At 39.2% G+C, this 14,084-nt stretch overlaps 1 protein-coding gene across 8 annotated transcripts in view; it reads left to right on the top strand.

Annotated features, from left to right (window-relative positions):
* The window catches only part of PPFIA2 (PPFI scaffold protein A2), a 500,869-nt gene that overhangs the window by 356,388 nt on the left and 130,397 nt on the right, over positions 1-14,084 (top strand). The window lies entirely within an intron of this gene.

Below are 14,084 nucleotides of genomic sequence, written 5' to 3'. Positions count from 1 at the left end.
AAAGATAATTAACACAAATGCCATTCTTTTAAAGATGACGCTGAAATTCCAATACTTTGGCCACCTCATGCAAAGAGTTGACTCACTGGAAAAGACTCTGATGCTGGGAGGGATTGGGGGCAGGAGGAGAAGGGGACGACAGAGAATGAGATGGCTGGATGGCATCACCAACTCGGTAGACATGAGTTTGAGTGAAGTCCGGGAGTTGGTGATGGACAGGGAGGCCTGGCGTGCTGTGATTCATGGGGTCGCACAGAGTCGGACATGACTGAAGCGACTTTGCAGCAGCAGCAGCATACTTTTAATAGATGAGAAGAGAAATTGACTCCTCTATCTTTAATAACAGATTTAGTACCATTTGTATCATTAGCCCAGATCCAAGGGAAGCAGGCTAAACACGTCTTTGCTGAAGCAGGATAATTTCAGACTTTAAAAGGCTGACTGATTCTCAAGAGTTTGACAGAAAGTTTGTTCATTCACCTCTGTTCTATTGGTATAATTTGAGTGTCTCTCTTATGCCAGGGACTCTGCTTTCATATAGGGATATAGAGAAGAACAAGTACTTTTCCTTCCCTTGACATTGTTTTGTCTGATCTTTAAGCCAATTCAGGAGAATTTTTAAGACTATCGTTCAGATATTCTGCAATTGATCTAATTTTATTTTTCAATTTGGTAGGGTTTATCCATCTTAACATTTCTCATAAAGTGATAGTTCTCCAGAAATTTAATGGATGTTTTATAGAACCCATTTCCCCGAAAAAAGAGATTTCTTGGGGATGAGAGTATTAAGATATACTATACAATTTTGAACTGTTATCTTTACTGTAGTATTTATTCGAATTCCCCAGGACAACATATTCAGTGTTTCCTAAATTTGTGTGACCAAAATCTTATTAATCTGCAGGAGAATTGCACATGCCAAGATGAGTATTCTGAAAAAGATTCCCTAATGGTGGCTCTGGACTTTTAAAGATAGGCAGACTGTTCTTCAAAGTTGTCCGTAAACCTCATTAACAAAAGGGCTACATGCCAATGAGAACAAGATAAATAACTTCTGTAAAGCCCTTTACAGTTTCCAAAAGTGCTTTTATATAGTTGTTTTATTTGATCTCTGTAATAACCCTGTGAGATTTGTAGAACAAGGATTATTGGCTCTAAAGTCACATAGCTTGTGAGAAGGAGGAGCCAAGATAAACAGTGTAACAAGTATATAAATATTAAAACTGAACATGGGTGAAAAAGGTATCACTAAAAACTACATGATTTCATGAATTTTGAAATATGCAGCTATTTATGAAGTCTGAAATCTGGCCAGGTATCTAGAAGCATGAAAGAGCTTTTTAGACAGAAGCATAAGCCTTTAAGAACTGTAAAGAAAAGGCCTCGGACAAAGAAAACTTTGTTACACTCATGTCAATGTTCCCCCAGTCATCTGGTCAGGCGTGCCTGCTCATGTTCAGTTGTGTCCAACTCTTTGCGACCCTTTGGCTGTAATGTGACAGGCTCCCCTGTCCACGGGATTTTTTAGGCAAAAGTACTGGAGTGGGTTGCCATTTTCTCCTCCAAGGGCTCCTCTCCACAAGGGATTGAACCCACATCTCTTGCATCTCCTCCATTGCAAGTGGATTCTTTATTGCTGAGCCATCAGCGAAGTCCCCTAGTCACATGTCCTTCTCCAGCAATTCTTACTGAGCTTTCCTTTTTTCTTCATATATCCCATTGCTATAACATACTAAGTTCTTCAACTTAAAAGAAATTCTCTTTTGGTCCTACTTATACAATCAGCTATTGCTTCATTTTTTACTCCCCTGTGTAGCAAAGTTCTTCAAAGTAGTGGTCTACTCACTGTCCACGATTGCTTTCTTTATAAACCTACTCCAGGAAGGTCTTTGCTCCATCACTGCACAGGAACATCTCCTGTTACCATCATCACTGATTTTATATTGCTAAATACAGTAACCAGTGCTCAGCCCTTTTTTGAGTTAACGCCATAGTTGTTCAAGGCTTCCTAGGTAGCTGAGTGGTAAAGAATACACCTGTTGATGCAGAAGACATAGGAGATGAGGGTTTGATCCTTGGTTAGATCACCTGGAGGAGGAAATGGCAACCTACTCCTGTGTTCTTACCTGGACAATCCCATGGACAGAGGACCCTGGTGGGCTACAGTCCATGGAGTCACAAAGAGTTGGACATGACTGAGCGACTGAGCATACATGCGTGCATGTAGAGCTGTTTAATTTACTCTTTCCTTCTAGATTCATTTTTATTTTTCATTTGCAGTATAGGAAAGTATACTCTGTTTTTCTGTTACCCCAGCAGTTATTCTGTCTCAGTCTCCTTTCCTGGATCATATTCTTCTTGAATTTTTTTTAAAGCATGTAGATATTCACGGAGAAGGCAATGGCACCCCACTCTAGTGTTCTTGCCTGGAGAATCCCAGGGATGGGGGAGCCCGGTAGGAGGCCATCTATGGGGTCACACAGAGTCGGAGACAACTGAAGTGACTTAGCAGCAGCAGCAGATATTCATGTTTGATGAGAGTATTTTATCCTAAGAGTTACATTAAATTTGCTTTACACTCCTATTCCCATAAAATGGAAACTCCTATATACTTTCCAAGATTTTTTCAAATTCCAGAAAGATCACATTCTCATGGTCAGACCTTGCTCTAATGTTTATTTATTTATTGAAGTAGAGTTGATGCAAATATTATATTAGAGTTTCAGATGTACAGCATCGTGGTTCAGTGTTTTTTATAGATTATACTCTATTTAGAGTTGCTTCCTGTTTTCTTCTTGAATTCTTAATGTTGGGATAATCCAGGGTTTAGTCCTCCATCTTTTCTCTCAGTGATTTCAATCAGCCATATATCAAAAATGCTTTCTGTGTGCAAATGACTTACGAATCTTTACTTCTAGTTCAGACCCTACAACCAAGCATATATATTCACCTGCCTATTGAACATCTATCTCCACTAATATATCTAAAAGACATTGAACCTTAAAATGTCAAAAAACTTATCTTTTGAAATTCCCCTCCTAAATTCCCTGCATCTGGTCTATCTCAGATGATACTAATCTCAGCTTTCCAGTTGCTAAATCTAAAGAATTTGGAATTGCTCTTAGGTCTTCCCTATGTCTCATGAAAGTGAAAGTCACTCAGTAATGTCTGACTCTTTGCGACCCCATGGACTATACAGTCCATGGAATTCTCCAGGCCAGAATACTTGAGTGGGTAGCCGTTCCCTTCTCCAGGGGATCTTCCCAACCCAGGGATTGAACCTAGGTCTCCCACATTGCAGATTCTTTACCAGCTAAGCCACCTATGTCTCATACCACACATCAAACTGTAAAGAAATTGTTTGTTCTACTTTCAAAATATGTCTAAAATCTGCCACTTCTCACCACCTCCAGTTAGCACTCTGCTCTAAACCACTATCATCTCTCACCTGGATTATTGTAGTCAGACTCCTTCCAAGGCTTTCTGCTTCTCTCATGGGCTCTTACTGTTTATTTTTTAACATGGCATGAATCAATGATTTTTAAAACCTAAATCTGAACATGTCAATCATATGCTTAAAACTCTGCAAGTGTTTCCTATTTACCACAAGACTCTACATGATGTATGGGGATTCCCAGGTGGTGCGGTAGTAACAGGAGCTGCAGGAGATGTGGGTTCAATCCCTGGTTTGGGAAGATCCCTGGGGTAGGAAATGGCCACCCACTCCAGTATTCTTGCCTGGAGAATTCCATGGACAGAGGAGCCTGGCGGGCCGCAGTCCACGGGATGGCAAAGAGTAGAAACAGACTGAGCGACTAAGCATGCCCACTACATGATGTGACTTCCCTTATCTTCTGAGTTCATCTTGTCCCTCACCTCAGCTACCCTGGCCTCCTGTTGCCTTCTTTACGGCAGTTGATATCTGCCACACCACACTGTGAATCAGACATAAGTATCCATACGTCTTCTCTCCTGAGCCTCCCTCCCATCCCCCCACCACATCCTAGCCCTCTAGGTGGTCACAGAGCACCAGGTTGAGCTTCCTCTGTTATACAGCAATTTCCCACTGGCTGTCTATTTTCAGTTCAGTTCAGTTCAGTCACTCAGTCGTGTATGACTCTTTGCAACCCCATGAATCACAGCAGGCCAGACCACCAACTCCTGGAGTGCACCCAAACTCATGTCCATCGAGTCGGTTAGCCCATCCAGCCATCTCATCCTCTGTCGTCCCCTTCTCCTCCTGCCTTCAATCTTTCCCAGAATCAAGGTCTTTTCAAATGAGTCAGCTCTTCACATTAGGTGGTCATAGTACTGGAGTTTCAGTTTCAGCATCAGTCCTTCCAATGAACACTTACATATGATAATATATGTTTCAGTACTACTCTCTCAATTCGTCTCATCCTCTCTTTCCTCCACTGGGTCCACAGGTCTGTTCTCTATGTCTGCATCTCTATTTCTGCCCTACAAATAGGTTCATCAGTACCATTTTCCTGTTGACTTATGACTTGATCTCCCCTCTGTCTAGAGTGCACTTCTCCCAGATATCTGTGTAGCTATTTCCCTCTCTTCCATCGAGCCTTTGTTCAAGTGCCATTGACATATTCTAATATAGAGTATAATTCATTTATTTATAATGCCTATAATTTAAGTCTGTCACTCTAGCTAAGAATAAACTCCGTGAGGTTTAAAGTTTCTGTTTTATTCCTGATCAGGCTTAAGTACCTAGAACAGCTCCTGGCACATGGTAAGCTCTGAAAGTGAAAGTGTGAAAGTGTTAGTCCCTCAGCTGTGTCCAACTCTTTGCAACCCCATGGACTGTAGCTCATGAGATTCCTCTGTCCATGGACTTCTCCACGCAAGAATGCTGGAGTGGGTAGCCACTCCCTTCTCCAGGGAGTCTTCACGACCTAGGAAAGGAACCTGGGTCTCTTGCATTGCAGGCAGATTCTTTACCATCTGAGCCACCAGGGAAGCCCAATAAGAATATGTTAAATAACTAAATGCCACACCATTTTAACTAGTATTTCTTAAATCCTGATTATTAGAGCTTAATTATAATAACAGTTTTTGAAGTCCCTTATCATATTTCCATTGGAATTGCTTAAGTAAATAAATGAATTTTGGGAGAATAGTCACCTCTATGATACATTGTCTTGCCATTTGTAATATGGTTGGAATACCCATTTATTTGTGTATTATTTTATGTTCTTCAATACAGTTGTTTCACTTTTCACATAGTGGTCTTAAAGATTGTTGGATTTATGTCTAAATACTTACAGTTTGGGAAATAGATGGGGAAACAGTGGAAACAGTGTCAGACTTTATTTTTTTGGGCTCCAAAATCACTGCAGATGGTGATTGCAGCCATGAAATTCAGTTCAGTTCAGTTCATTTCAGTCGCTCAGTCGTGTCCAACTCTTTGCAATCCCATGAATCACAGCACGCCAGGCCTCCCTGTCCATCACCAACTCCCGGAGTTCACTCAAACCCATGTCCATCAAGTCGGTGATGCCATCCAGCCATCTCATTCTCTGTCGTCCCCGTCTCCTCCCGCACCCAATCCCTCCCAGCATCAGACTCTTTTCCAGTGAGTCAACTTGTCGCATGAGGTGGCCAAAGTTTTGGAGTTTCAGCTTTAGCATCAGTCCTTCCAATGAACACCCAGGATTGATCTCCTTTAAAATGGACTGGTTGGATCTCCTTGCAGTCCAAAGGACTCTCAAGGGTCTTCTCCAGCACCACAGTTCACAAGCATTCTTTGCCATGAAATTAAAAGACGCTTACTCCTTGGAAGGAAAGTTATGACCAACCTAGATAGCATATTAAAAAGTAGAGACGTTACTTTGCCAACAAAGGTCCGTCTTGTCAAGGCTATGGTTTTTCCAGTGGTCATGTATGGATGTGAGAGTTGGACTGTGAAGAAAACTGATCACCGAAGGATTGATGCTTTTGAACTGTGGTGCTGGAGAAGACTCTTGAGAGTCCCTTGGACTGCAAGGAGATCCTAAAGGAGATCAGTCCTGGGTGTTCATTGGAAGGGCTGCTGCTGAAGCTGAAACTCCAATACTTTGGCCACCTCATGTGAAGAGTTGACTCATTGGAAAAGACCCTGATGCTGGGAGGCATTGGGGGCAGGAAGAGAAGCGGACAAAAGAGGATGAGATGGCTGGATGGCATCACCGACTCGATGCACATGAGTTTGGGTAAACTCCGGGAGTTGGTGATGAACAGGGAGGCCTCGTGTGCTGCGATTCATGGGGTCGCAAAGAGTCGGACATGACTGAGTGACTGAACTTACAGTTTTGTTGCTATTGTGATTGTTAGTTCCTTTTAATTTTTTCTAATAAATTAATAAAGGCCTATAAAGGTACAGTTGATTTCTAAATAGTAGTATGGCATCCAACAAACTTGCTAACCTGTTAGTAGTTCTAAGAGCTGTGCTCTGGAACTTTTCTAAGTAGTTAATCAAATAAGGATTTTTACTCTCTTCCTTCTCAATTTTCATTTTACTTCTTATACAGTCGTTCAATACAGTGTGAATAGCATGGGTCAGAATGTCATGCTTAATTTTATAGTCTTCAAAGTTTCACTTTTGAAAATCAGTGGCCCCTGAAAATCAAATGCCATCCACGTACTATTACAATAACCCACTGATATACAAGCTCAATGAAACCATTCTAATTACTAATTAGAATTAGAAAACTATACTAATTACTGCTCTGATTTTGAAGTTTTGCAGCAATAGGGTCATTCCCTGACAGAGTGGGTCTTTGGAAAACTTTTGCTCTTTACAAGTTATGCTAGATTGAGGCTTTGTTTCACAGTTAAGTTCCCAAATGCATCAAGATGACTGAGTCGGGAAGGTTATACTGTTACTTCCCTCATGACAGGGTCTTCTTGTTAACCCTTAGACACTTTTCTGATCCAGTCAATTGACTTAGTCTGTAAGAGAATTTGGAATAACAGTAAACTTCACAATTAAATGGTGAGTAATTGAAACTCTGGTTTGCCTTCTCCCTTTGGAGGTTTCATTGTAATTATGCAAATGCCCCTCCTCTCATCAAGACTTAGTGGAAGAAATAATTTATCAAGGCTCCACTAAATATTATTCCTCTAGCACAGGGTGTATACTTTTTACATTTACATATCTAAATGGACTGCTAAGTAATTCTTGTAGCTGGAAAGATCCTTGTCACTGTTACTTCTTTGTTCTACAGCTGAACAAAGAAACACAAGAAGACTTTTAATTGAAAACAAAAATAAAAGACAAAATCAGACTAAAAAATCTTTATGTACTCTTCATCTCCTTATAACTTCTAATTATATAGTTTATTTAGAATTTTACAGAGGAATGTTTTTCCATATTAATATTTTAATATTTGTATTTTATATAATATGAGAAACAGCTACATTTCACATTTATGAGTGTTATTAATCTTGATCATAGGAACATTGACTAGAAATTTCTTGATATTTTATTTAGACTTAAGACTATAAAAAAGAAATTTATTTCTATTAAGCCACATACATCAGAGAGTGAATGATTTGTGTTCTAATTTAAATGTCATGAGAGCACTGGAACTTCAGAATAACTGAGGTTCCTCTGATGAAATGATCCTTTTTTTCAATTTTGTGGAAATTTATATGGCTTAGAATTTCTGTAAAAATAATAAAACTCTTTTATACTTATTAATAAACACTGTTGATCACATTAAGCTAAGAACTGACAAAGGCCTATTGCTGGGTGTTTGGATTGAATCAAATTATCAGGAATTTAATATATCATAAGAGTTTGCAGATCTGTTTTGAACAATAAAATTTTTAATGGAGAAATAACTATTAATATAAGAAATCATCTGGTCTAGAAACCTTCCAAGCAGAGCAACATTTAGCCAACTCTATTACAGAGGTGTGTTTCTTCTCATCTTTCATGAATAAGAGATAAAGTCAAGTCATTCCATCTGAAATAGTACATTAAAAATAATTAGTTGATATTAGAATAAAAAATACTAATTTATTGGGTCTATAATCCTGGGTGTTCATTGGAGGGACTGATGCTAAAGCTGAAACTGCAATACTTTGGCCACCTTATGCGACGAGTTGACTCACTGGAAAAGACTCTGATGCTGGGAAAGGTTGGGGGCGGGAGGAGAAGGGGACGACGGAGAATGAGATGGCTGGATGGCATCACCGACTCTGTGGACATGAGTTTGAGTGTATTCCGGGAGTTGGTGATGGACAGGGAGGCCTGGCGTGCTGTGATTCATGGGGTCGCAGAGAGTCGGACACGACTGAGCGACTGAACTGAACTGAACTGATACCAGATCTTTTATTAAAATTCATTTCATCAATCCTTATCCTTTTATTATTTTATTACTTTGAAGCTTTCCTCTTTGGGCCAGAGAGTTTTTTAGGTTTAATAAATTGGATATAGTTATTAGTAAAGTACCTGCGTAATAGAATTCTGTGGTTCTTAACCTCAACTAAACATTGCAATTACTTGGGAAGATTTAAAAACAATTGTATGTCTGGACCCCACCATTGGGTGGAATATAGAGTGATTTCCATTCTATATTTTTATTCTGTTCTTCCAGGGATTCTAATGTGTGGTCATAGTTGAGAATAACTGATATGTAGTACAAATGTTAGTGCTTTGTTCTAGGCTCTAGATTTGTAGGGATTGTAAATAGATGATTTATATATAGTAAAACAGGTTTAAAGAGTCACTGTGGAATTGGCAGTAACAGCTGTGAAATCTGTACTGGAGAATTTCAAATCAAAGACAAAATGTTATTTGTTGAGCAATATTTGAAATAATTGAGGTCAAGCCTGATTTTTGAGAGCTAAAAAACAATATGTGTGCCGGAGATTTAAAAGAATAAAAAACAGTCTAGGCAGGCTAAGATGCCCGAAAGCAAGAATCTTGAAGCATTAGGAATCCACATTGCTTAAATGCTATCTGGTCCTTATGAATTTTATTTTGTTGTTGTTCAGTCAATTGTGTCTGACTCTTTGCTACCCCATGGATTGCAGCCTGCCAGACTTCCCTGTCCTTCACTACCTCCTAGAGTTGCCCAAACTCATGTCCATTGAGTCGATGATGCCATTCAGCCACCTCATCATCTGTCACCCACTTCTCCTCCTGCCCTCAACCTTCCCCAGCATCAGGTGACTTTTCCAATTAGTTGGCTCTTTACATCAGGGCGCCAAGGTATTGAAGCTTCAGCATCAGTTTCAGCATCAGTCCTTCCAATGAATATTCAGGACTGATTTCCTTTAGAATAAATTGGTTGCATCTCCTTGCAGTCCAAGGGACTCACGAGTCTTCTCCAGCACCACAGTTTGAAAGCATCAATTCTTCGGTTCTCAGCTTTCTTTATGGTCCACCTCTCACATCCATATATAACTACTGGAAAAATCATAACTTTGAATATACGGACCATTGTCAGCAAAGTGGTATCTTTGATTTTTAATATACTGTCTAGGTGCATCATAGCTTTTCTCCCAAGAATCAAGTGTCTTTTAATTTCTTGGTTGCAATCACTATCCACAGTGGTTTTGGAGTCCAGGAAAATAAAATCCACCACTGTTTCCATTTTTACCCATCTGTTTGCCATCGACTAGATGCTATAATCTTCATTTTTTAACTGTTGAGTTTTAAGCCACCTTTTTCACTCTCCTCTTTGACCTTCATCAAGAGGCCCTTTAGTTCTTTGCTTTCTGTCATTAGGGTGGTGCCATTTATTAATTGGTTGCTTTATTTGATTTATTTTTTTTCCCACATTATGTTGTATTTAGGCAGGAATCTTCATATTCCTGTTTCACAGCACTTCCAACCTACTGTCTGGCATATGGTAGAAACAAAGCAAATAGAGTCTTGGTGATTGAATGAATGCATAAATGAAACAACAAGTAGATTTAATGAATGGTTAAATAAAACAATAAATGAACAAAAGAGAATGAACAAAAACATAGAAAGAGAGAAAATCAACAAAAGAAATAAGAAAAGAGTGACAGGAGTAGACTCCTAGGAACCAGAAACGTGAATGCCTTCGTTCAAATCTTTATCTTAAACGTTTCAGTAATTTGACCCTAAGTGAGATATTTACACTCTGTGTATCATTTCCTTTTCTGCATCCAATAGGTTGTGATGGACCTCGAGTTTGTCATATAAAGTCAGTCAGAAAGAGAAAAACAAGTATTGCATATTAACATGTATGTAGAATCTAGAAAAATGGTACAGATGTACATATTTTCAGGGCATGAATAGAGATGTTGATATAGAGAATGGATTTGTGGACGCTAGGGTAGGGATAAGGTGTGGGATAACCTGGGAGATTGAGATTGATATATGTGCGCTGCCGTATATAAGTCAGATAGCTAGTGGGGACCTCCAGTACAGCACTGGGAGCTCAGCATTGTGCTCTGTGGTGACCTGGATGGTTGGGATGGGACGAGAGGTGGGGGTGGAATGGAAGGCCAAGAAGGAGGGGGATATATGTATACCTGGAAGCTATAATTTTCATCATTCTACTGAAAATGCAGTCTTAGTTTGGATTTGGAGGCAAATCCAAATCTGAAAATTTAAAGTAAAATGAGGAGTACAGTGATCTCTTGGAATAAAAGGAAATATTTGCGAAGGTATCAGATCAAGAGAATAACGATTTGGAACAAAAGCTATATATTCTTTTTTCAAGACATAAATCACAGGTTTAAAATGACCTTTCTACTCTGAAATTATGAAAGCATATATTTAACTCAGCACAGAATATATTTAAGACTATTTGAATAGATGAAATATATATATATTAAACATATAATGCTCTAGTATTCTTGCCTGGAGAATTCCATGGACAGAGGAGCCTGGCAAAAACTACAGTCCATGTATTCACAAAGAGTCGGACACGACTGATCAACTTTCACTTTCATGTGCTTCAGAAGATAAAAATGAGAGTTCAAAAAATTTCCATGGATAGTCCAAAATTCCAAAGTAGCAAAAAGACTTTGTAATACACATCTGTTACTTAATGGAACTGAAAGGAATTGAGGAGGTTAACATTATGAATGTGTTTTATTTTCGTTGTCTGATTACTGTTTATGTTTACTTAAATTTCTCTTACCTTGAGCCCATTAAAACTATGCAATTTTTAGGTAAGATTTTAATGGACTTCAGGTGCACAAAATTGGAATAATCATTTTTCTAATTAGAAAATTAAGATCAATCAGTTGCACTGAACAAATATTTGCAGAATTTATATACATATGTGTGTGGTTGTGTACATGTGTGTGTGCTGTTTTATGTATGTTCATATGGCTATATACACACACACAACTGTATTCTTGGTACTTGTCAATACCATCCAACATGTATTATTTATCCTTTAGGTTATATGTCCTAATTAAAAATAATAAAGTATAGATGAAATGAACTGTGAATTCAAAGTTCTGCATTTTAATTCGAGTCAGCTTTGTGTAATTACCTAAGTCTCAGTTTCTCCAAAGTTCTTAAGGACTTTAATCTTGAATGTAGTATTTCAATAACAATACATTTTTCCAAAAAAAAAATTTATTTTCTAATTTTCATAGTTTCTAAAATTTTCCTTTTTTCTAGTTGACTAGAGAAAATCCTCAATGTGAAGAGGTAGAAATTCTGTTAAAACTCAAGGTTTCCTCCTTACTTATAGGTTGTATACAGAGTCCAAAAAAATTTGCTGTTATCATAGAAATCCAGTAATATACCTCAGTGATCCCAAATTTGGACATAACTGCCTGGCAATTGGCTCTAGCTTTTCTTCCTAAATCAGTTCTCAATTGCTAACTGTCTAATGAATGTAAATTGGCTTTTCCCAGTTCAATGTACAGAAAATTATATCATATTTCAGACCAGTTAAGTTCAGTCACTCAGTCCTATCCGACTCTTTGTGACCCCATGGACTGCAGCATGCAGGGCTTCCCTGTCCATCACCAAACCCAGAGCTTACTCAAACTCATGTCCGTTGAGTCGGTGATGCCATCCAACCATCTCATCCTCTGTCATCCCCTTCTCCTCCAGCCTTCAATCTTTCCCAGCATCAGGGTCAGTTCTTCACATCAGGTGGCCAAAGTATTGGAATTTTAGCTTCAGCATCAGTCCTTCCAATGAATATTCAGGACTGATTTCCTTTAGGATTGACTGACTGGATCTCCTTGCAGTCCAAGGGGTTCTCAAGAGTCTTCTCCAACACCATATTTCAAAAGCATCAGTTCTTTGGCACTCTGGTTTCTTTATAGTCCAGCTCTCACATCCAACCATAGCTTTGACTAGATGGACCTTTGTTGGCAAAGTAATGTCCTTGCTTTATAATATGCTGCACTGAGTGCTCCCAACCCTGCAGCAGACCACTGCTGACCCATTCTTCTGCTGAAGACTCCTGGACACTCACGGCAGTGACCCCAAAAGACACTGATCCAGACTTGCCCATGAATGTCATATATAAAGGTTGCAATCAATGTTTTTTCAGTTTTGTGTTCTTAAAAACTGTCTAGAATGTTGGATTTTTATTGACTTCACAATATTACTGGTCTGTGTGGTCAAGAATTCACCTGCCAATACAGGAGACACAAGAGATGCCACTCTTGCAACTCTTGAAGAAGATCAACCTGGGTCAAGAAGATCCCCTGGAGTAAGAAATGGCATCCGTCTCCAGTATTCTTGCCTGGAAGAAAATCCCATGGACAGAGGAGCCTGTGGGCTACAGTCCATAGTATCTCAAACAGAGTTGGACACAACTAAATGACTGAGCACAAACACAATACTGGTCTGTGTTGTATGTGGTAATGCATACACCAACAAGGACGTTTAACTTTGGAAAGGCAGTTCCCTTCCACCAACAGCAATTCCTAGGCTTGTTCTCAGCGCTGATCCCTCAGTGAGCATCCGTCCCAGCAGCTAAGGGAATCAAGACTGAAGGAGCATCTGGTCGACTGATCTGTGGTTCCTCTTCAAAATCCCTACCTAATTGTAACATTTCTTACCCATTTTACTAGGTAATTAGAAGTTTGACACCTGCAATACAGAAATTCAGTAATATTTTTGAAGTACTAACCGCAGATCCAGCTGGTATCTTAAGATGCTGTCTGTCTTTCTCTGCCCTTTTAATCTTGATGTGTCTAGCTGCTTCTCCACGTGTTAGGTAACTGGGCTTATCAACATGCCTTGCCATTTGTTTGCTTTGCCATTCTGTTTTATCTTTCTCACTTATCTTTTGTGATTCAAATGATAGTCCTGTAGTCTACAGTCCTCCTTTTTTCCTATGTACTCACGTGCTAAATCCCTTCAGTTGTATCTGACTCTTTGCCACCCTTTGGACTGTAGCCCACCAGGCTCCTCTGTCCAAGGGATTCTCCAGGCAAGAATACTGGAGTGGATTGCCATGCCTTCCTCCAGGGAATGTTCTCAACCCAGGGATTGAACCTGAGTCTCTTTCGTCTCCTGCATTGGCAGGCAGATTCTTTACCACTAGCACCACCTTTTGTCTAATGTGACATTTGCATTCCAAAGTGTCATGAGTTATGCAAAATTGCAAAATAAAAAACACAGAGCTCTTGGGGGAAAGGGGTTTGCAGCACAGCTTAATGACTTCAAAAAGAAATAGAATACTAGTGAAACTGGTAGCACAGTTTTACCCATGTTAAATGATTAAGAATTGCATAACTACTGTGATAAATTTAACTCTTTACCTTGAAAACAATGTGAAGTTTGCTTATTAAAGTGGGTGTCGGAAGGGGTGTAACTGTGAACTGTAGTGAAGTGATGGAGGGAGAGGTAAGTAAAATCAGGCCAGTGTAACAGATATGGATGGGCTAACCCGAACCGCTCAGTGAAGTGTGAGGTTGATGTTCGGTGCTTGAGGAATTTGATTAATATATTCCTACACTGATTGATTCAGCAAGATCTGTTTTTCTGCGTTCGGCCAGTGATTCTCAAGAATGAGATTGTACATAAGAAAACACAAATTACATTATGTTCAAATTGTTCCTTAATGTATTTATCATGCTAGAACAAATTCACATTTCTCAAACAGACATTCTAGCAGAATTGATAA

Source organism: Moschus berezovskii, chromosome 6 (genome assembly GCF_049115385.1).
Source record: "Moschus berezovskii isolate FMDL1 chromosome 6, NW_MosBer_1.0, whole genome shotgun sequence".
NCBI lineage: Eukaryota > Metazoa > Chordata > Mammalia > Artiodactyla > Moschidae > Moschus > Moschus berezovskii.
Note: the sequence above shows the minus strand (reverse complement) of the source record. Positions and strands in the feature narration are given on the sequence as shown.